The sequence below is a fragment of the Castor canadensis genome, chromosome 5, assembly GCF_047511655.1.
Source record: "Castor canadensis chromosome 5, mCasCan1.hap1v2, whole genome shotgun sequence".
In the NCBI taxonomy this organism is placed as follows: Eukaryota; Metazoa; Chordata; class Mammalia; order Rodentia; family Castoridae; genus Castor; species Castor canadensis.
In genome coordinates this window covers 6719469-6742568 of record NC_133390.1, presented here as the reverse complement: position 1 = coordinate 6742568, position 23100 = coordinate 6719469, and the positions used below count along the sequence as shown (strand labels likewise).

Here is a 23100-nt window from a genome sequence, read left to right as displayed (position 1 = left end):
TCAGACCTTTAAAGAAGAACTGATACCAACCCTCCTTAAACTGTTCCATGAAATAGAAAGGGAAGGAAAACTGCCAAACACATTTTATGAAGCCACTATTACACTTATCCCAAAACCAGGCAAAGACACCTCCAAAAAGGAGAACTATAGGCCAATCTCCTTAATGAACATTGATGCAAAAATCCTCAACAAAATAATGGCAAATCGAATTCAGCAACACATCAAAAAGATTATCCACCACGACCAGGTAGGCTTCATCCCAGGGATGCAGGGGTGGTTCAACATACGAAAATCAATAAACGTAATAAACCACATTAACAGAAGCAAAGACAAAAACCACTTGATCATCTCAATAGACGCAGAAAAAGCCTTTGATAAGATCCAACATCATTTCATGATAAAAGCTCTAAGAAAACTAGGAATAGAAGGAAAGTTCCTCAACATTATAAAAGCTATATATGACAAACCTACAGCCAGCATTATACTTAACGGAGAAAAATTAAAACCGTTCCCTCTAAAATCAGGAACCAGACAAGGATGCCCACTATCTCCACTCCTATTCAACATAGTACTGGAATTCCTAGCCAGAGCAATTAGGCAAGAAGAAGGAATAAAAGGAATACAAATAGGTAAAGAAACTGTCAAAATATCCCTATTTGCAGACGACATGATCCTATACCTTAAAGACCCAAAAAACTCTACTCAGAAGCTTCTAGACATCATCAATAGCTATAGCAAAGTAGCAGGATATAAAATCAACATAGAAAAATCATTAGCATTTCTATACACTAACAATGAGCAAACTGAAAAAGAATGTATGAAAACAATTCCATTTACAATAGCCTCAAAAAAAATCAAATACCTAGGTGTAAACCTAACAAAAGATGTGAAAGACCTCTACAAGGAAAACTATACACTTCTGAAGAAAGAGATTGAGGAAGACTATAGAAAGTGGAGAGATCTCCCATGCTCATGGATTGGTAGAATCAACATAGTAAAAATGTCGATACTCCCCAAAGTAATCTACATGTTTAATGCAATTCCCATCAAAATTCCAATGACATTCATTAAAGAGATTGAAAAATCTACTGTTAAATTTATATGGAAACACAAGAGGCCACGAATAGCCAAGGCAATACTCAGTCAAAAGAACAATGCAGGAGGTATCACAATACCTGACTTCAAACTATATTACAAAGCAATAACAATAAAAACAGCATGGTACTGGCACAAAAACAGACATGAAGACCAGTGGAACAGAATAGAGGATCCAGATATGAAGCCACACAACTATGAGCAACTTATCTTTGACAAAGGAGCTAAAAATATACGATGGAGAAATAGCAGCCTCTTCAACAAAAACTGCTGGGAAAACTGGTTAGCAGTCTGCAAAAAACTGAAACTAGATCCATGTATATCACCCTATACCAAGATTAACTCAAAATGGATCAAGGATCTTAATATCAGACCCCAAACTCTTAAGTTGATACAAGAAAGAGTAGGAAATACTCTGGAGTTAGTAGGTATAGGTAAAAACTTTCTCAATGAAACCCCAGCAGCACAGCAACTAAGAGATAGCATAGATAAATGGGACCTCATAAAACTAAAAAGCTTCTGTTCATCAAAAGAAATGGTCTCTAAACTGAAGAGAACACCCACAGAGTGGGAGAAAATATTTGCCAATTATACATCAGACAAAGGACTGATAACCAGAATATACAGGGAACTTAAAAAACTAAATTCTCCCAAAACTAATGAACCAATAAAGAAATGGGCATGTGAACTAAACAGAACTTTCTCAAAAGAAGAAATTCAAATGGCCAGAAAACACATGAAAAAATGCTCACCATCTCTAGCAATAAAGGAAATGCAAATTAAAACCACACTAAGATTCCACCTCACCCCTGTTAGAATAGCCATCATCAGCAACACCGCCAACAACAGGTGTTGGCGAGGATGTGGGGAAAAAGGAACCCTTTTACACTGTTGGTGGGAATGTAGACTAGTACAACCACTCTGGAAAAAAATTTGGAGGCTACTTAAAAAGATGGACATCGATCTACCATTTGATCCAGCAATACCACTCTTGGGGATATACCCAAAAGACTGTTACTCCAGAGGCACCTGCACATCCATGTTTATTGCGGCACTATTCACAATAGCCAAGTTATGGAAACAGCCAAGATGTCCCAGCACTGACGAATGGATTAAGAAAATGTGGTATCTATACACAATGGAATTTTATGCAGCCATGAAGAAGAACGAAATGTTATCATTCACTGGTAAATGGATGGAATTGGAGAACATCATTCTGAGTGAGGTTAGCCTGGCTCAAAAGACCAAAAATCGTATGTTCTCCCTCATATGTGGACATTAGATCAAGGGCAAACACAACAAGGGGATTGGACTATGAGCACATGATAAAAGCGAGAGCACACAAGGGAGGGGTGAGGATAGGTAAGACACCTAAAAAACTAGCTAGCATTTGTTGCCCTTAACGCAGAGAAACTAAAACAGATACCTTAAAGCAACTGAGGCCAATAGGAAAAGGGGACCAGGAACTAGAGAAAAGGTTAGATCAAAAAGAATTAACCTAGAAGGTAACACCCACACACAGGAAATCAATGTGAGTCAATGCCCTGTATAGCTATCCTTATCTCAACCAGCAAAACCCCTTGTTCCTTCCTATTATTGCTTATACTCTCTCTACAACAAAATTAGAGATAAGGGCAAAATAGTTTCTGCTGGGTATTGAGGGGGGGAGCGGGAGGGGGTGGATTGGGTGGTAAGGGAGGGGGTGGGGGCAGGGGGGAGAAATGAACCAAGCCTTGTATGCACATATGAATAATAAAAGAAAAATGAAAAAAAAAAAAATAAAGATGTCTTTCCAACAAAGTCTCTCTGCTGTTACCCCATAGACTCCGGATGGGGTATGAATATTCTCCTCACCTCTGCTTGTGTCACGGCCCCACCCACAGTACGGTCCAGCAGGGATGGAGGGCCTGACAGGTGGTGCCCTCTCTGGCCTGGAGGGTATGAAGACAGTGGTCCTGACTACTCAGGCTCAGTGCTGGCAATGGGGACAGGGAGGTTGGTGCTGCCCACAGAAGGAGGAGTGACCCATCACACAACACGTTTTCGCAGAAACAAAGTTGTCCTTTCCACTCACTGACTTGTCTCAAATCTTGTGTTTTCTCCATTGCCGCTGGGAGGGCATCTACAGTTCTGAGCTTGGTGTGCTGGGTCCCTTGTGGTCCATCCCTGTGTCCATTTCCTGAGGCAGACCCCGCCTCGGACCCTCTCCCTGGGTTTGCACACCATTGTCACACTGCTCTCTTTCCACTCTAGCTACTGACGCTCCATTCCGCTGCCACCTTGGGCTGCCCACGTCCATCAGGAAGCCACCACCTTTGCATCCACGACTAAACTAGGGGTTCATGCAGACTTCACAGTGGGACTGGGTCTGTCCCAGTTCCATCGTTACAACTACAGCCGTCCCTCAGTATCCAAGGGAGGTTGGCTTCAGGATCTCTTCCACAGGTACCAAAATTCACAGATGCTTAGTTCCTTGTATTAAATGGCAGGTGATTCTATATAACTTACTCACATCCTTCTGCGTACTGTTAGTCATCTCAGAATTATTTCTAATACACTGTGTAGTACAAACGCTATGTAAGTAGGTGTTTTGGGGGGCTAATGACATGTTCAGGACCCACACACGTATTTTTCTGAATATTTTTGATTCCCAGTTGGTTGAATTCATGAAAACACGAGCCGATGGAGAAGCAAGGTTAACCACGTTGTGTTCAGCGCCACCTGTCAGCCTGAAAAGCCCTTGCCTCTGCTTACCAAGAGTTGCCACAGCACCGAGGACCCAGTGGGGACGCACCCCTATTCACTGAAGGTGTAAAGATCCAGAGAGAAAACAGATGGGAAAGCCCTTCGTAAGGTCATGGGAGGGAACGAGTCCCATCACTGTAATGGACACTGTCCTTGCGGTGATCTGTGCACATCTGCTTCTGCAGTTCTTTGGCCTGGTTTTCTTTCAATCTTCCCTGAAGATGTAGCCATTCAGGGAGAAGGAAGGGGACGAGAACAGGATGCCACCCTGTGAAGTCCACACCTCTGGGTTGGCCAAGGCTGTCCTATTGGTTGCTGATTCTAGCAGGGCACCCGTGGTACATCGTTTTCATTTACATTGGTCATCAGATGGGCGCTAGAGTCTTCACTGGCCTGGAATATTCTACTCCAGGTTGGCCGCTGTGAGGTGCTTTTTAGAGAGTTGTTCCCATTGGATTTCATCTCTCTTCAATTCAAAAAGTACCAGCAATAGAAGCTGGCGGATGGTGGCAATGCTTGTAATCCCAGCTACTAGGGAGGTAGGGTAGAAGAATCATGCAAGGCAAAAGTTATCGTATTCCTACCCTGAAAACAAACTAAAAGCAAAAAGGTGTGGGGTGGATCAAATGGTAAAGCCCTTGATTAGCAAGCTCCAGGCCCCGAGTTCAAATCCCAGCACTGAAAAAACAAACAATAAGAACAAAACACCCCAAACAATGACAACAAAACCTGCCAACCAAGAGTGGGTTACTGTCTCGTGATTGCTCTAAGAAGACTGTGGGTGGTGGATGGAATGACAGATCCAGACTGTAAGCCACACAGTTCATACACTGCTGAAGGACAAGAGATGTCCCCTTCTGAGCCTCAGTATTTTCATCTGTAAAATATGTACAATGCCAAGGCCTGGATATCAGAGGAATTAGATGAACTGAATCATTATAACACCTGTGACCCTGAACCATGTACAAATGAAGACACAGCCAGGGAAGGAGATCGCCTTTCCTGTTACAGTGGTTCATTAACAGTGGTTCGAGGTGATGACGGTTCAATCACTTTCTTCACTGAAGTTTGGAATACAGATAAATTTTTAAATATTCTGTTTTGAGAAGAAAATATTTTTCAATGTCTTAAAATAAGAATGATAAAAATAGTCTCACACAGTGGGGAGAAAGATCCAGCAGCTATCCACTCTCAAAGAAGTCCTCTGCGGTGATCTCTTCCCTCTGAGTTTCTCCAGAGAGGCCAAGAGGAAGGTGGGACAGGAAGAGACGTCCTTGTGTGTGTAATCTCAGTAGAAATCATGACATTGCTTCAATGATATTCCTACAAATGTGACTTTCTGTTTAACTTTCCTCTTTCCCTACCCTCAAATCTAAAAATTATCATAATATTTCAAGAAGTTAGTCCACTCTCACAATTTTGCTGATTCTCTTAAAATCTCTTCTAGACAACACATCTTGGGTGCTGACAGTCAGTGAATATTAATTGAAGAATAAATCTTAACAAAGTCTGGAGAATGCTGAAGAGTTCCTGGCCAGAGTCCTGAGTTCGAGGCCAGAGTCTCCTGACTTTGATCAAGAATTCCAGTGTGAACTTGGCTTTCCCTTGGCCATCTACAAAGCAGGATGACACCATGCGCCCTTCCTCATTGGACTCTTGTGAGAACCAATTGGTTTAATGAATGGATATTACTTCTGAAGACCTGTATCATCAATGGAGTTTATGCTCCGCGTGTGATAGAAACTCCTCCCGCACAACAGGACTGGCCGAGTGGCTCACAGGGCACAGATTCTGGCTGCTGAGGAGGACACAGCCCTTTCTTTAACATATTCACATATACCCAGATGGCCTCTGGGGTCAATGGATCAGTGATTAGAGGACCACTCTTGTGTAGGCACCAGTGAAGTTAGAATAGGTAGGTACAGCCTTTCTGAAGGGCAATTTGGTGAGCTGTAACAAGAGCTTAAATGAAAATGTCTACCCTTTTATCCAGCAGTTACATTTATAATAATTCATACAAAGAATAAAAGGAAAGCATGGTTTATGCAAAGATGTAGGTGTGCAATATGTGAATAATGGCACTGTTTATAACAAGAACTGGAAAGAATCCAAATGTCCAACACAAAGAAAAATTTGCTTTAAGATTACTTTCAACACAGCCAATCTCAAGGATGTTCTAGTTAATCAACAGGATTGACCACCTGCTATGTGCTGGGGAATGTTTCTGATCCTAGGGATTACATCAGAGAAAACTGAAAGACAAAGCTGCACCCCAGGGGAGGTAGAAAATTGTGGAAGACAGAAAATGGGACTTGCATCTAGTTTGTGTGGCCTATCAGGAGATAAGGAGCATGGTGGAGGGAGGTAGGCTGGGAAGAAGGACACGGCCGTGGGTAAAGACTGTGTGAGCACAGAGGTACACAGCACGGCAAAACACCCTGGTGAGGAGGCAGTGGTCCTGTGAGGACCCGATGGAAGAGGGAAAAACTGGAGGAAGAACTTCCAGGGCTGCACAAAGGGTGAGTTAGGAGATCTTGACCTATGGAGCAAGCTATAGGGCAGCAAGGTGACAGAGTGTGGGGTTGAGGCCACAGCAGGAGGAATCTGCAGTAACCCCGGGTGATTGCCTTGGAAAGAATTTAGTGATGGATTTGTCAGGTAAGAAAGCAGGCAACAAAACAGTGCACGTGATGATCCAATTTTAGTTAGAAATACAAACTATGTTTACTACTTGTGTTTTTTCTTTCTTTCCCTCTCTTCATTTCTCCCTTCCTCCCTTCCTTTTTTATTTTGACATTTCATTTACCTTAATGTCCACATTTTCTAACATTGAATACAACTTACTTGTGCAATACATAAATGAGAAAAACTCAGTTAAACAAGTTTGTGGTATTCCGTTGCCATTGGTCAAGCTGGATGAGCACAGCCTTCACTGGCAGCAATGTTTGTTTACTTTTCTGAATTATTAAGAAACATTCCTTGCTTTGTGAGAATGTTAACACCATGGAAGAGTCACAAGTGAGAAGTTGCTTTCAAGACAAGCGTTATCTTGTGGGTGAAGATGTGGCTCAAGTGGTAGAGCACCTGCCTGTCAAGTGCAAGGCCCTGAGTTCAAATCCCAGTACCATCAAAAAGGAGGAAAAGACAAATGTTATCTGAAAGAAATGCAGGATGGTTTCCACAAATGAGGCCACATCTAGACTATGCTTTCTCTACATTTCCATGGGTGGAAATTTTCCTAGGGTGGATCTGAAAAGTGCCCCATGCCTGAAAGCCCTGAATGTAACTGTGAACGTCTAGGTACAGATGTGGGGAGCTCCTCCACCCACACAAACACCCATACACATTTCTAAACTCTGTAATCATCAGTGTGTTGGCCTTGACTTTGCTACAAAACTGGTGATAAGGAGTGCTTCAGGAATGGAGTGTTCTTGTTTAATTGAATTATTTGGGTTAACTACTCAAACAAGGATGAAACAGAATTTCAGCCTCGGATGTCAAATTCAGTTGCTAAAAAGCTTTCTAAAATGTGAGTGTGCCATGTGGGTGAGGCACAGCATGGTCTTTGATGTTGTGGGTTTCTGTGATGTATCCGGGTCATTATTCTACCCCAACACTCATTAGTTTCTCCTTTAAACTCTCACCAGTGCTGTGGTAAGTAGCATATCTGCTTACTAAAGTAACATACATCCTTGGCATTGAAAAAAATGTATAAAATCATTAAATTATTATAGTATTCCGTAGTCTCTTTGAAGTAGAGACAAGAAAGAGTTACTAGTACTTTTCTGCTCCCAATTCCCCTTTTTTAGCAGCTTGAAAGTCTGATACAGAAAGAAATTAAGTGACTCTTCTTGTTGAGTGCTGGGTCTGCAACGGTTCCTTCTACAGAGCAGCACGACTCAGTTTACTCCAATCTCTTAGGTTTCTTGAAGGGAAGTGTGGTATGGCTAGTGGTAAGAACACTTGGGGTTCGCAGGAATATATATATATATATATATATATGTATGGAATAAATATATATATATATTTGGTGGTACAGTGGTTTGAACTCAGGGTCTCACGCTTGCTACACAGGTGCTAGAGCTACCACTTAAGCCAGTCTCTGCCAGTCCTTTTTGCATTGGTTACGTGGCTATATGATCTTGCTTTATGACTGGGCTGGCTTAGACTGCAGTCCTCCTATTTGTGCTTCCCTGTGCAGCTGCAGTGATAGGTGTGTGCGTTACCACAACCAGTTATTGGTTGAGATTGGTTGAGATGGGGTCTTAAAAATTTTTTGCTGGGGCTGGCCCTGAATCTCTATCTTCACTGTCTCCATCTCTGAGTAGCTAGGAATTAGGCTTGAACTAGCCTTCCTGGCTGGGTTTTAGAGATCTTTAACAGCACCTTGGAAGGGCAATATCAAGAAACTAGAAACCAGTGACCTGGTCTGCGTTCCAATTTTTACATGGTTCTGAGAAGCAAATGCCACCCACCTTGTCCCACTGGACACACAAATTTATTCATCTTCCTCTGTTCTTCAAACACTGCCCCACAATAGGTGTTTTCACTGGGGTGAGTTGCTAAGAGAAGAAACAAACTTGTCCATGGTACATCTCCTCGGAGGCTCTTCTGGGTCCTTGCTCAACTTACAGAAAAGACTGCAGTTGACTATGTGGGAAAATACAGTCTTTATCTTCCAAAGAAAAGGATTTTGAATAGTTCGAATAGCCTCCAGCAGTTCTGTTGGAGTCTGAACACTTTAGGAATGATAGGAATTTTATACAAGTAGCATGGATCGAGTGGCTCTTCCATGAAACTCCTGGAATTGACACGAGAGGGTCTGTGATAACGTATCTCATTGCCCTCACTGGCAAGGGGGGCCATGCCTGGCTCACAGGTTCAACAGCAAGACAGAGATAGCAGCTGGGGGCTCCACAAACAGTGCCCACCAGTGTGAGGGAGAAAGTCACAGATCAGGGACATGACTTCACATTTTGATGGCATTTTTGAATATACTTCAGTTAATATTGCAAATTCAGTGATCTGGACATTCAACTCAAGAAATAGCTCATTTGTCTTTTTAATTGCTCTGAGATGACAGCAAATAAGTTATCCTTTGACTGTCGTTCTAGGGGGTCTGAACCTCTGGTATCAGCAAAACTACAACCTGCTCCTCCTCCCTACTGCCTTCTCAGGTGTGAAGGGATTCTGGGCCATTTCTCCTTTTTTTTTTTTTTTTTTTTTGCCAACTTGAGCAGTTGTTGTTTACTTAATTAGCCATTTAACGAAATCCTGGGGTGCTGTAAGAAACAGGGAGGTTGCACCTGATCTGTGGTTGAATAAACAGTTGACTCAGCTGGGTCAACAGTGTCTGAGACTGGGCACTGGAAGAAGCCAGGATGTCACTCAGCTTGTCACTGTGTTTTTACTCTGGATACCTCAAGGGCTGCCTTATTCTGGCAATGCCAAGAGCTTATCTGGAAATTTAAGATGGAACAAAGCAACTTGCATCCAGAGTCGAGCTTTGCTACAATTGCAAGGGCTCAAGGACTGTAATGACTTTTCACCAGGACCTTCAGGGTCCATCCTCAGTCCTAATGGCTTCCTGATAAAGGACAATCTACTTTACATTGGTTGAAAGGAAGAAAGAATCTGGAATAGTTTAACAATTGCTTATGTTAAGAAAACTATTATCTCAGTGAAAGTATTGAGGGTTTATTTGGAGTTTTAATTGAATTCTCCTATTCCAGACTAATTCCGTGTCACTGGCACCACAATGTCATCTTTTCTATCAGTTATAATACAATCTGTGAGAGGGCTGTTGTGGATAAATTTTGTATTTTCTGATTGACTATTTATGACCAAAGATTTTCAGGTGAAATATAGTGTCTGACTCTGGAACTCCACACAAAGGTCATTATCAGCCCAGCACTTGACATAACCTGGTAGCTGAGTCTCACAAAAGATGCACATTGGTTGCTACTTTAAAATAAACTTCACTTGAGCACACAGTGGAGTAGGGATCAAGACAGCCATCTCCACAGTGCAGGCCAAGTGTGAGGCATTTCAGCTCAATTTTAAAAAATCATTTTGGGGTCTTGTAAAAATGATCTTCACTTATTTTGAAGTTCTAAATCAATGCACACTTGACATTGTACTTTTACAGTGTGTCATGTTGTGGGGGTTATTTGCAGACAAGAGGGGGCTCCATTTATAGCCCACTCTGTATTTTCACTGTAGGGCCATGTTTCCATTGGCCCAGGCTCAATTCCCTGTGACTTCCCTAATGGCTTAAATGAGTTTTACTCCATGGGCCGAGAAAATGTTTTCTATATGACATATACGAGTATGAGTGAGTATGAGATGATTATAAGTGATTTTGTTTTATTTTATCTTATTGATTGGACTTAATATTTGCACATATTTATGAGGCAACATTGTTTTTGCACACTAGTCTTATGTATTCTCTGGTCAAGATTACAAAATAAAAAGGTCCTATCACCTTCAGAATTAACAAATTTCCCATTCATAACCATGGTCACACTTGTTCCCCACAGTGCCTCAGGAAGGACCGATCCCTGTAGACAGGCTCCTAACTCCTGCCAGCCAATGGCTTGCACACAAAGGTGACAAGCTGTAGCTCTCCCTGGAAACTGCTGTGGCTTGCCCAGCCTTCTTTCAGCAGCGTTATTTATTTGCTGGACCAACCTCAACAGTCTGCACCTGGACCCTGGCCACGTGTGATTCCTCTTGCTCTAGAGTGCGGAGTGCGGTATAAGAGCTTTCTTTGGATGGGATCCCATCTTGAGCCTGTTCTCTGGGCTCATGAGTGATCACCTGCTTTCAGCACTACTGATGGCACTAAACCTGGGCCATTTTTCTGTTGCTAGTTTACTACCCTGAGCATCCTGAAATCTCCTTCCCTTTCCATTAGTCTCTTGCTGTCTTCTTCACTCAGTAATTCCTTTCAAGTCTGCCTGGCTCATGGCTGCTGGATGAAAATTCCTCATGTATCCTCCAGGTTGTCCCCAATTAAAGAGACTACTTCTAGTAGACATGCACACTAGAGCCAATGCATGGCACCCCGCCCTTTCCATAGTGCAGTACACCACACCACTGCCAGAACTGCCCTCATTGTCAATGCTCCCTGCAGGCAGGGACATTCCCCATATGGGAAGTCCTCCTTTCCCAAGGGACTAACTTCCAAATCACAAGAACCTTACTTGTCTTCCAGAACTTCTGCACATTCCACCAGGTCCTGGGTTGTTGCTGATTGACACCAGCTCTTATTAACATTGCCCTCTTTCACTTAGGCTAGCACTGTTCTCTTTCTTGTCTAAGCCTACGTTTCTTGTACTATACAGCATTGTTTCATTAGCAGCCTTATTTGCTTAATGTCTAAGGCCTTTGATGGCTGAGCCAAACATTTTTTTTTCCTATTTTGCCCTCTGTCTTCTTTAGAATTTTTCTCATAGTGGTCGGGATCAAACCCAGACCCTCGCACATACTAGGCATGTGCTCTACCACTGAGCTACATCCTCAGCCTCCTTCTAGTAGAAAGTGCTCATCAGAGATTTGTTGACAACTAGTTATAAAGACACAGGACATAGATATTAAAGGCAGATTTCTGAGGACAGTCAAGAGAGGTTTTAAATGAAGGCATATGTTACATGACTATAATTGTTCCTTGCCTGGCTGCATGAAGGTTTGTCATGATAAACTCTCTATTCATCTTTCTTAATGTGGCTTTTCTCGAGGGTATACCATTCTTATTTGCTGATACTGTCTTGAACTTAAAGGATAATAAATGCCACTATTAATTTTACAAAGAACCAAAAACCTTCTGGGTGGATTAACTGTAATTCCCAAAGATTCAGCAGTTATTTACACAGTAAGAGCGACAGAGAAGTCTTTGCTTTGTGTCTCTATCCTGCAACTTAGTGAAGGTGCATTTTTGATCTGCTTAGCCAAAAGCTTTTCCTTTTCCCCAAGGCAGAGAGCCCAGGTTAGACCTGCCCATACAGTGGAAAATGGGTGATGGGCGGGCATTCCATCACTAGGTATGACTTAGTGTAGCTCTTATGTGAGCATGCACTTGGGGCCTTTCCTGTAGCAAGAAGGCTGTGAGAAGAGGCAGTGTGTCTCAGGTGTCCTCAAAGTACATTTGAGGACAACTGACCCTAGTAAAGCTCAAACCTTAGTGAGCAACAGCATCCCGGGAGGGGTGTGCAGATGGCTGATCTCTTCCCCAGAGTTTCTGATTCACTTGGTCTGGGGGAAGCTGGGGAATTTGCATTTAGAGCTAGTTCTTTAAGGATGCTGTGCCTGCTGGCATGGAGACACACTTCAGTGACCTAAGGTGACTTCTGTCAGCTCTGATGCTTCCTTCTGCCCACAGAGACCCTCCTGTGGCCAGTAAGGTAGACATGTGAAGTGCTAGCTCACGGCCCAGCACCTCCTCAAGTATTGATAAGATGGGGGCCACCTAATTCAGACTCCTTTCCAATGGAGAAAGCCCTTTCATGATCACATGTGATGTAGCAGTCTCTTTATTTGCCTTTCTCTTCATGTCCTCTCTCTTGATGCTTCATGGTTGTGGGCCCGATTGATAAAAATCCAACAGGGTGAATTTGCATTTAGGATATTCACTGGGGACACTTGAAGAGATAGCTGAAGGACTCCATTCCTTCCTTGCCACTGTTGAAACTGGATGCCTTGAGGGTAGGAATTGTATCTTTTTACCACCATGCCCTGGTTGACTGTATCCCTTAGAGTTTGTGTGGTAGAAGCTTAATCTCCAAATACAATGGTGTTGGGAGGTGGGGCCTAAGCAGAGGGTATCAGGTCATGAAGGCTCTGTCTTCCTAAATGAATTTAGTGGTATTATTGCATAGTAGTCTCATTGTCTTGAGAGTGAGTTGTTCTAAACACAAGCCTGGCCCCCTCCTTGCTCTTACTCTTGTGCTCCTTACCCTTCTGGCTTCTGCCTCCCCCCTGGAATGATGCAGGAGGAAAGTCTCTCAGGATGGTCCTGCCATGCCCTTGGACTTCCCAGCCTCCGTAACAGAGAGCCACTTAAATTTCTGTTCAGGATAAATTACCAGTTCCAGGTATTCTGTCATAGAAACAGAAAAATAATTAAGACACTCAATATTTTGCAGATAAGAGAGACCTACAAATCTGACGTGTGTTCTAGTTGATATATCATGGGGTCTAACTCTGAAAATCAGAGCATGGGAATTTCAAGAAGTCTCCAAAGACATATTACATCCTTATCTTTTGATTGAAGGTAGAGCTGTGTTGAACACATACAGCAAGGGTAACTCTCTTCTGTGAGTCTCAAGTCTGGTAATTCTGTTGCTTAGTCATGTGGTCATTGTGTCCCAGACCTGTTCTGATTGACCACATGGACTGAAATGTCATTGTAGTTAAATGTGACTCATTTCTTTTATAAGGGAGGGAAAGTTCCTTAAGTAATAAAATAGTGGCCCATGGAGTGCAGAGGTTCAGTGTGGTCTGTTGCTGAACAGAAGGTTGCCACTGCCCTTGCGTGGATCAGAAGTATCTGTGTTGGCAGAGACTTTGCACACAGGTACCCTGCCCCCACCTCTCAGCTTTCCCAGCTGCTTTATGCATCACCCAGGGAGAATTCAGAGCTATGCAAACAGAAAGGACAAACCTATTACCTCTGCCCAACTCTGATTACACAAAATTCTTTCCCATATTGAACCAAAATAGGAAAAATTGCAGTTTCTACTGCTAGGTCCTAGCTGCATTCCTCAGAGCCCAACACGACAGTTCTAATTCCCGTCATCTTGAAGTGCCAGATGTCTACAAATGACTCTCGTGCTCCTCTCAAGTATTCTCCAAGGAAATACTGATTCTTTCATCTATCTCTTCTAAAACATGGTTTGGGTACACCTACTGTCCTCAGGACTCCCTTCTGCACACAACTGAAATGGGTTCTACCCTTTGGGACTGAAATTATAGAAGGTGGTAGAGAGATAAACCCTCCACTTCAAAATGCTCTTTGGACTGGAGGTGTGACTCAAGAAGTACAGTGTCTGCTTTGTAAGCATGAAACCCAGAGTTCAAACCCCAATCCCAACAAAAATTAAATAAATAAAAAGAAAAGAAAAAAAAAAGAAAATACTGTTCATTAAACAGAAATTCCACTGGGCCATAATTAACTTTGGAATGACAAGGTATTTAAAATGGCAGAGTTCTTTAATCCGGTGTAACTGCATCATGGGAGTATCAGGATTATGGTATTCACTATTTTAGGTTGGGTCCTGAACAAATGGACTGTGGCTTTGGCCCCTAAGTTAGGGTAACAGGAATGATGTAAGAGAGATGGAAGTACCTCAGATCACCACCGTGTTTCTTCTGGCTCTCTCTCATCGCCTTCTCAATCTGTCCCCTGCCATTCCTCTTTTCTAGGTTGTAAGTTAGTATTGAGCCTGTCTCCCAGTTTAGTGAAAAGCTATGGACAAATCTTAGTTCCCAAAAGTACCTGCTCTCCTTGAGGAGGGCAGTGGTTCTCCAAGACCGATTACAAATTACACGGTTTATTTTCAGGAGAACGCAGACTATTATTAGATGCATTCAACCTAAACTTCTTGCAAGTGTCTAACCTATAGACACTCATGTGATACCAAACAAAACGCAAATTGCTAGTCAAGAGCAAGGTCCAGATTCTGGAAGACAGCATCTCATTCTTCAGCGTTCTTAGATGCAGTGTGGGTGTAATTGTCAGAAAGTTGCTTGTAGCCTGGGTTGTAAAGGTGGCTCTTCTTTGTGTCTTGCTTTGACTTCAGCAAACAGAAATGAAATAATATGGATTTGTGTGTCCTTTGTTAAGAATCATCTATACCCACTCCAAAAATCATAAGATACCAACTAATTTGTTTAAAAAATACATTGCTGAGGAGTGACTCAAGGTCGAGACAAAATACTATTTGCACCAGGAATTTTTTCAGTATTGGGACAATAGTGAAACATTTTCCTTGCTCCTCCCTATTTTCTACCCATATTAGCTTTGTTCCACGCTACACGTGTGTCCTGTGTAGAAATGTGGCATACACATATATGCCGGAGACTCCAGTGTGTTCACCCTATCAGTTCCTTTCTACGGAGTTAAAGTACAATTCCAAGTTACTCTTGCAGTTAGGCATTGCCATAGGAAATGGGCAAAAGTATTACCTATTATTTCCAGGCTCAGATCATTCAAATCTCCTGCCTAACCATCTATTCTCCCTCTTCCCTTGTCTGCCAGCTGGATATCAAGGTTTTGGAAGCCATAGACTAGAGGTGATAATGTGTTCTTTTCTTTGGGACCTGTATTTCATCAACCAATTGGATTTATAGGAAAGAGATAAATCTATTTTGCTGCATTGCTGAGATTTAGGAATTTTCTGTTGCAGAAGCTGTCTAATTACAGCCCCAACCCATTTATGGGTATATGTTCCAAGATTCCTAGATTCCCAGAAAGCACCAAACTCCATATATATTATATTTTTCCCCCATACAAACATACCTATGATAACTTGTAAAGTAGACACTGTAAAAGGTTAAAAACAAAAACTAATAATAAAATAAGATAATTATTATAATATATTGAGTCAAGATAAATGTTAATATTTTTAGACTGTGGGTAACTGAATCCACAGAAAGTGAAGCCTGGGGTGGGGGGTGGGGACTGTGACACAGTACAAATAGCTCAGTGAGGACTGATCTTAAAGCCACATGGAACAAGTGAATAATGTGCCTGCTTCATGCTGGATTCTATGTTAACTACCTCCCATTACCACCTGAATCCTTGTAATATCTCTGCAGTATATGTTCACATTATCATTTTCATCTTAGAGATTGGGAAACCAAGGCACAAAATTGATCAATGTCATAATTAGTACAGTGGATTATATAAGTGCCCCCATTGTTCACTTTCTAGTCCATAAGAAGATCCTGACTCCTTTGGTTGCTGAATGACTTGCAGTGCCTCACTGAGGAAGAGGTCTCTATTTCCCGCTCATGGATCATTGGCAGTGGTGTGGCATGAGACCTGAGCTGGTCAATGGAAGAGATAACTTCTGCCATATCTGAGCAGGGATCTTAAGAGCCATTGCTTAAGGAAATTCAACATTTCCTTTCTCTCTTGACACTGGGATGGGATGTTCCAGATCAGATTGGTCCTTCAGACTGGATCTCTGAATGAAGACACAGCAGGCAGAGCCTCAGCTGACCAGCAAAGGTATGCAGCTTGAAGGAGTAATGGACCTTTGCTGTACAAGCCATTGAGATGCTTGGGTTGATATTACCAGCAAAAAAAAAAAAAGACTGCTATATTAGACCTTGATGCAATTACAGTTAGTGACACACCAGAGCCAGAGTTCTTAATCATGGAACAACCCCATCTGCCAGGCCACACACAAATTCTTGCTGGATGATATGAAGGAAATGCAAGGTATCATTAAAAAATAGTTCTCATCCTGGGTAGTAAAAAAGTGGATGCCTGTAAGTTTAAAGAGGGAGCTACCCCAGAACCAGGATTTAAACTTAATTTTTAGATTTTTTTCCCTCATTGTGTAAAATGTGCTCAGATTGTCTGGTGTAACAGTTGTTGGCAAGGACCCATGGATGCACTTGCTTCTCCCTTTTGGTACAATTTCAAAACAGAAACCACATCTCTGTGGCTGAGAATCAGACTGATTGTGAATGTTAGCAGAGTTGACTCACTCAAAGCACCACCAGGACCTCACATTTCCCAGTTATAAGTAGTCACAGAGAGGTATGACACGCAAGACGGAAGTGGTTAACTTATATCTGACTTAGATACATTTGTGTAGACATGAATTAAATACTTATTTCATTCAAGTTTTGGGTTAATTCCACGTATTGCAAATAGGGAAGTTGTCTTATTGCATTCTGAACATTTGAATGACCACTTGTACATTGTGCACTGAGCAAAATCATTCTCTGAGAGTTTGTAGCTGTGCAGCTCAGAAATAAACAAATGAATATGTACCAATGATTAGAGGGATGGTTAGACGGAGGCTACAGCCTGGGGAGGACTCTGACTGTCCTTTTAAAGTTGGTACCGTCCTTTATTGGCGATGCCAATTCTGCTATTAACTGATGCTGTTAAGTGATGTCAGGCATAGGCGTGCTCTAGCCCTTTGTCAGAGGGAATTAAGAGATCATTACAGCATCAGTGGCAATTATGGCAGTCACTTCTTTGTATTAGATTTTAATTATTTCGAGGAATAATTATTTGTAATTATTCCAAATACACTTTGAAAATGTATTTTTATCCCAAATGACTACGTGTTATTCTGTTATATCTCCAAGTACTTTAAGTACAACTAAAAAGGAGCCCCTAACACAGCAAAAGTGTTTTTTTCAACATAACTAATTCCCCCTTTACTGGTATTGTCAAATTTAATAATTTTGTAAAACTCTGGAGTGAATCTATTTTGTTTCAATAATTAAGTGATAGTTACAAATAATAGATGTCACCTCATTAAACTCTAAACCCAAATTCATTAAGTTTAAATGTCTTAATTCCATGGAGCTCAAAGTTCTGACACAAAGAATTTGAAAATGTGATTGTAAAAGTATCATTACGTTAAAACTGATAAAAGCAAACAGCTGTCTTTTTATTGAGCTCCCTTCCTTCCCTTTTCTCTGCCTGTCTCTGATTTTCCTTACTAATTTACAAGATAAGTACATATCATTTGATTAAGGAAGAGTGAGTGAAAAGGGGAAGAGCTTTCCTTGCCTGCCTGCCTTCAATAAAGTCTATCTTGTTTTCATGAAGGTTCCTGCAACATTGACCCAGTGAAAATCACTGATTGGGTTAAGATTCTATGAGGGTGTAGCCCTTACTTCAAATCTCTGGTGAATTTTCCTATTGCTTATTACACAGCTATTTTCAGATTTTTAATCCCATGGAGCTAGATGGTTTGTGAGAGGACAGGGAGAACCGTGAGAATGAATCAAAGCATTTTCTTATTTCAGAGGAAACAGTGTACCTGACTCCTATGGAATAAATAAAAACCTGGGTGACACAAATGAGTATATTATTTGCTAATGTTTCAGAGATACCAAGATGAAGTATCAAGACAATTTTTTGAAACGTCACAAAATGTAACCAAGTGCACAGGATTGAATTCTACTATGTTGTTTTCCTTAACATCTGACTTTAAATGGGTAGACCATACCTTTTGGCGTATGCTACTGACAGCAAAAGGACATGATGATACTTTGTTCAATGACTAGCCATGGAGAAAGTAAGCAAGTCATAGTTTGGTAAATGACTACCAAATCCATGAGCATGGAATTGATCAGAACCAATGCTCATTGACTGAGAAATTTCCTGTCTTAGTTTTTTTCATGAACATGGAATCCACCAGAACTAAAGACTGACTGAGCAATTTCTTTTACTTAGTTTATTTGCATTCCTCTTTTTTGTAAATTCATGAGAGAAATTGAACTTCTGATGCATTGCTTTAGTCATCTAACAATCCTGTATAGCTTTATTTTCATAACTAATCTCTACTTCCCTTCTGCTGGTAATGTCAGATGGAACAAAGCCAGGGTACTGCTGCTTGTTTAAGTTCTAACAGCATTCTGTGTATCACTTCTTCTCTCTACTTTAAATAACAACTCATAAATAAAATCATAGATAAACCTGTCAACACCCATTGGGAACTGACATTCAAGAGCTATTGTACTGTCCCATCCTTTTGCCCAGGTTTGCAATAGATTGCTCCGCCTTTCACCAGCTAGTGATCTAAAAACACTGAAAGGAATTAACACTTTGTTTTCACCATATCCCAAGGGCTCTGCACACATTATCTTTAGAAAACAACCTGCCCAGGGTTGGAAAGCCCAGCAAAGGAAACCAGGATGCACCTGTTTACAAGTCAAGAGCTCATGCCCAAGTGCACCCTCAAAAGAGAAAAGCCACCAGGGGGATTTCAGAAGCCACATCAACATCTCCTCCCAGTTGACAAACCTCTGCAATTCAAACAACACCTTGTAACACCTGGAAGCCATTCTTCAAGCTTTCTTCTTGAAATGTGACTGCCACCTTTCTGTACTATTTATCCTCATCAGAATCAGTGGGGACCTACTACAGAGCTGAGGAGAGCAGCACAGAGCTGAGGAGAGCAGCGTAGAGCCCAGCCTCTGAAAAGGGAAGGTGGAATGGTTCAATGGACTTACCTGTTTCCCCTTGTGTATGTCACTGTCCAAATGAACTTGAATGATAACAAATGCTCCCCTCTTGCAGTTTCGTCCTTGTTTGTATTAAGAGAAATTAACTAACTCAGTTTCTTACACCAGCAACCTTGGAAATGCAGCCACCTTGCTCACTCTGGTTTGAAGAGCTCACCACCTGACGCTCTCTCTGCTAGCTAGCCAGCTCTGCCAGGATCTTGTGGTGTCTGGAGGAAGAGTGAACAGTCTCTCCGCCCTTTTGGATCTTGGGACCTTTAGGCAGCACTTGGTTGGTTGGCCTGCCACTGACCAGGATACCACCTGAGTACCTTCTTGCCATCTATGCCTAACACAATGAGAAAGCAGTGTGGGAGGGAATGAATGGATGCTTTTGTGAGCCAAAAAGTCAAAGGGACTTGGTTGGAACTAGACAACTCTTGTTAGGAGCTCTCAGTGTATGCACACCTGCCCTTTCTCTCTCTCCCGGAGGACGGGATCTTTCATCCATTCCCAGTTCAGTGGGGATATTTTGCTGTTCGAGTGTTTTTGATTTTGTTACTCTGCATCACAGCACGGATGATTTGCAAACTCCCGTGAGCCAGGTAATTCTGCAGATAATCAGATATTCAGATTCTGCACGGCCAAGGAACCCTTCCTTTACAGAAAGCAATCCCAAGCTCCCCAAGGCCAAAGGAAGAAGGACTGCCTGCTCTCCCGCTCTCCCGGGGGCTGCAGATCTGGGAGGCTGGCGCTTCGCGTCTGTGCTCTGGCCTTGGTGCTGAACTCGGAGCCATCTCCGCGGCTCCCGGGAAACTTTCTCCAGGTTGGAGGAGAGCCTGGCCAGGTCTAAGCACCCGCTTCTGGATCGCCGACAGAGAGCTGGGCAGTCGATGCCCTGGGACCCTCTCCAGGGCACGCGGCCCGCTCATTTCTTTGCCTGGGACCGGGAAAGTTTTCTCCAACGTTTTTGGTTTGTTTTGTAACTGGAGCTGCCGTCTCCCCTCCCACCTGGGTCGCCATGGAGACTTGAGCTCTTTTTCTATCTTTCTCCAGGCAAAATGGGCGAAGCTCAGTTAGCACAGCTGTGGCTATAGCAAGCCCCCTGTTCTTTCTAAGTAGTTCCTGGGTGTCCCCCCTTCTCCGTTTTTCAACAAAAGAAAGGTAGCAGGGATGTGGCTGGCATTGCGCCCTGTACCTTTGGGCTTCCCAGAACTGTCAGACTTTGCATAAAGCAGTCAGGAAACACTTTAAACATACCATGAATGCTTAACTCCCAAATCTGGAGGATTCTTTTCCTTTTTTGGGGGAGGGGGAGAAGAGGAGGGATTCTTTGGAAAATTCTGGTATTTTGTTTCTCTACTAACCTCATCCCATGTCTGTGACTGTTTCTTGAAGATATGTTTTTCCCCTAAGAGTCTCTCCATATTGAGCCTGGTACAAGAGATGTACCTGTGGATCCACCCAGGGTTTTATTGGGTTTGGGGAATGAATACTAACGTTATTTCAATTAAAAACTAATCCAAGTTTAATGTCTTGATGCAAATGAAAATATACCCAGGGGGAAGGAAAAGCAGCAGATTTCCCCACCCCCCTAAATGCCGTAACCATCTCATTTTATCTGAGGAGTTTTTTTTTTAATTTCCCCTTCCAATAACAAAATAATTCAGTCTACTTCTGGGGAGATCTTCTTATTCACTGTTTTTAGCCATATCACATCTCTGGGTTTGCGGATGGAGACGGTTCGGAGTTATTCCGGTTCTCTCTGCCTATTTCTCCCCACCTCTCACTTTTCCTCCTTCTGAGGTTTTGCTCTCCTCTCTCCTCTTTATGCCTCAGCTTTCCACGGAGACAATGGGCTTTCCCCAACTATAATGACCCCACCGCAAGCCGCCCCTGCCAGTTAATCGGTGCACTTGGTCTTTCGCCAGAGGATGAAATGATGTCTATGGTAACTGACTGGCTTTCCCCGCGCCCAGGGCATGCAGACCCCTCCTCCCCGCTCCACTGTGCGAGTTTTCAGTCGCTAATGAAAACCGTATGAAACAGATTTCCCTTCTGTTATGTAACCTGCTTCTCCTCGCCTCTCTCTCGGTGGACTTGGACATCCTGTTCCCTAACTGAGCGAGCGCGGAGGGGGGGGGGCATGCAGCCACCGCGACTGGGGAGGGGGAGTGGGGACCCGAGGCGCGGAACGTGTCGCCGGATCCATGCCAGCTTCTCGCCTTCCAGCAACTCAGCGCACCGCTTACCTTGCTGCGGACAGGGTGGCTTCACTCAATCATGATCGCTTCTCTCGGAACGGAGCAAGATTGAATATTTCACTACACGATGGATGGTGAGGGAAGGGAAAAAAAAATAAAATAGAGAAGGCAAAGCAAAACTGGAAGCAGATGGTCAATTTCACATCCGCCCTGGGAGGCTTTTAGGAGACTCCATTCTCCTCCTCGCGGTTGCTTGGTCCAGCTCCGGGTCCAGCTTGCCGGTTCCCGCGGATCCCCACCCTCCGCCCGCCCAACCTCTCCAGCCAGGTGCGGCCGTCTTCCGACTGGCTCCCTCCGGCCAAGCGCGGAGCGGAGGGTTGGGCGCCGGGGCCGAAGGAGGGGGGCGGAGGGGTGTGCGTTTGGACAGGGACCCGGGAGGGACCCCGGGTGGAAGGAAGGAAGAAAAGGCAAGAGTGGCAGGAAAACGAAAATAAAATAAAATAAAATAAAAATCCTGGGTTAGGAGAAAAGTGATGGACCTCGCAGGGAGACGTCATGAAATCCGCAGATTCAATGAATGCTACTCAATTCCAGCCGACTGGCCGAGCCGCGCTGTCAGCGCACGAGCCGACGCGCCTCGGGATTAAAGCGTGCGCAGCGCCGCGCCCTGGCCAGCCGCGGCCGCACAGCCGGCTCCCAGCGCAGGGAAGGGGCGGGGGCCGAGGACGCAGGCGGACCCGGGGACGCCCACCCACCGCCCAGCTTCCCCGCGATGGACAAGGGCGGGGAGCCGGAGCAGGGAAAGGCAAGCCGGCCCCCTCCACTCCAACATGAAACTGGGAACGTCGGAGCCCCGAGCTGGAGAAACCTATATGGGTTTAGTCCCCAGCCCCCACCTTTATCCCCATGTCACTAAGTAATTTCTTCCTGGAGAAACACACGGAGAGCAGGAAAAAGCCGAAGGTCGGGGTCAGTGTGTGCGGTTGTAGGACCACTTAGGTTTTGTGAGATCAGGAGAAGGGTCTACCTACTGCTTCCCACTGCGCTGAAATCCCGGAAAGGCGACCTGGGCACGGAGCCTGAGCGCGCACCGCGTCCACACAGCCGGCCGGGAGGGGGCGCAGCTGGGTCAGAGTGGCAGGGCCCGGCCCCAGGGCCTTGCTTGCACCTGGCTTTGACCCAGTCTGCCGCTTTATTCAGTCTGTCCAGTGCACTGCAACTCGGATCTGGTCCCAGTTCCCACTTTGGGGGCACTGGTGATAAAGGCTGTGGCCTTTTCCAAGTACAATCGGATTGTGTGCAGTATTGAATTAGTCAGAACAAACTCTGGGCAACGCCTAATTTTATTCCTCACAGTACTTCTCCGCACCCCTTTCTTTCTTATGGTCATCGCAAACAAGTCATTTCCAAAGCTTTCTTACAACTTGCCTCTACTATGCATAGACCTCCCTTTTTTATGCCATCTTTTACCAAAGGAAAAATGCGTTGAGTTTTTCACAGTTAAGTGTAATGCTGGCTGTAGGTTTGTCATAAATAGCCTTTACAATGTTGAGGTACTTTCCTTCTATTCCTAGTTTTCTTAGAGCTTTTATCATGAAATGGTGCTGGATCTTGTCGAAGACTTTTTCTGCATCTTTTGAGATGATCAAGAGGTTTTTGTCTTTGCTTCTATTGACGTGCTGAATTACATTTATAGATTTGCGTATGTTGAACCACCCCTGCATCCCTGAGATGAAGCCGACTTGGTCGTAGTGTATGATCTTTCTGGTGTGTTGTTGGATTTGGTTTGCCATTATTTTATTAAGGATTTTTGTATCGGTGTTCATTAAGGAAATTGGCCTATAATTCTCCTTTTTGG

At 43.5% G+C, this 23100-nt stretch overlaps 1 protein-coding gene across 2 annotated transcripts in view; it reads right to left on the bottom strand.

The window, feature by feature from the left end:
- Positions 1–21887, bottom strand: part of Kcnj6 (potassium inwardly rectifying channel subfamily J member 6) — a 271739-nt gene extending 249852 nt beyond the window's left edge. The window contains exon 1 of one of the 2 annotated variants that reach the window (XM_074072656.1): positions 21291–21887. The gene's annotated coding sequence lies outside the window, so the exon portion shown is untranslated. Of the gene's footprint in view, positions 1–19047; positions 19275–21290 lie in introns of those variants that run through there. The other variant, XM_074072657.1, reaches the window with a different exon arrangement.
- Positions 21888–23100: the final 1213 nt, after the last annotated feature.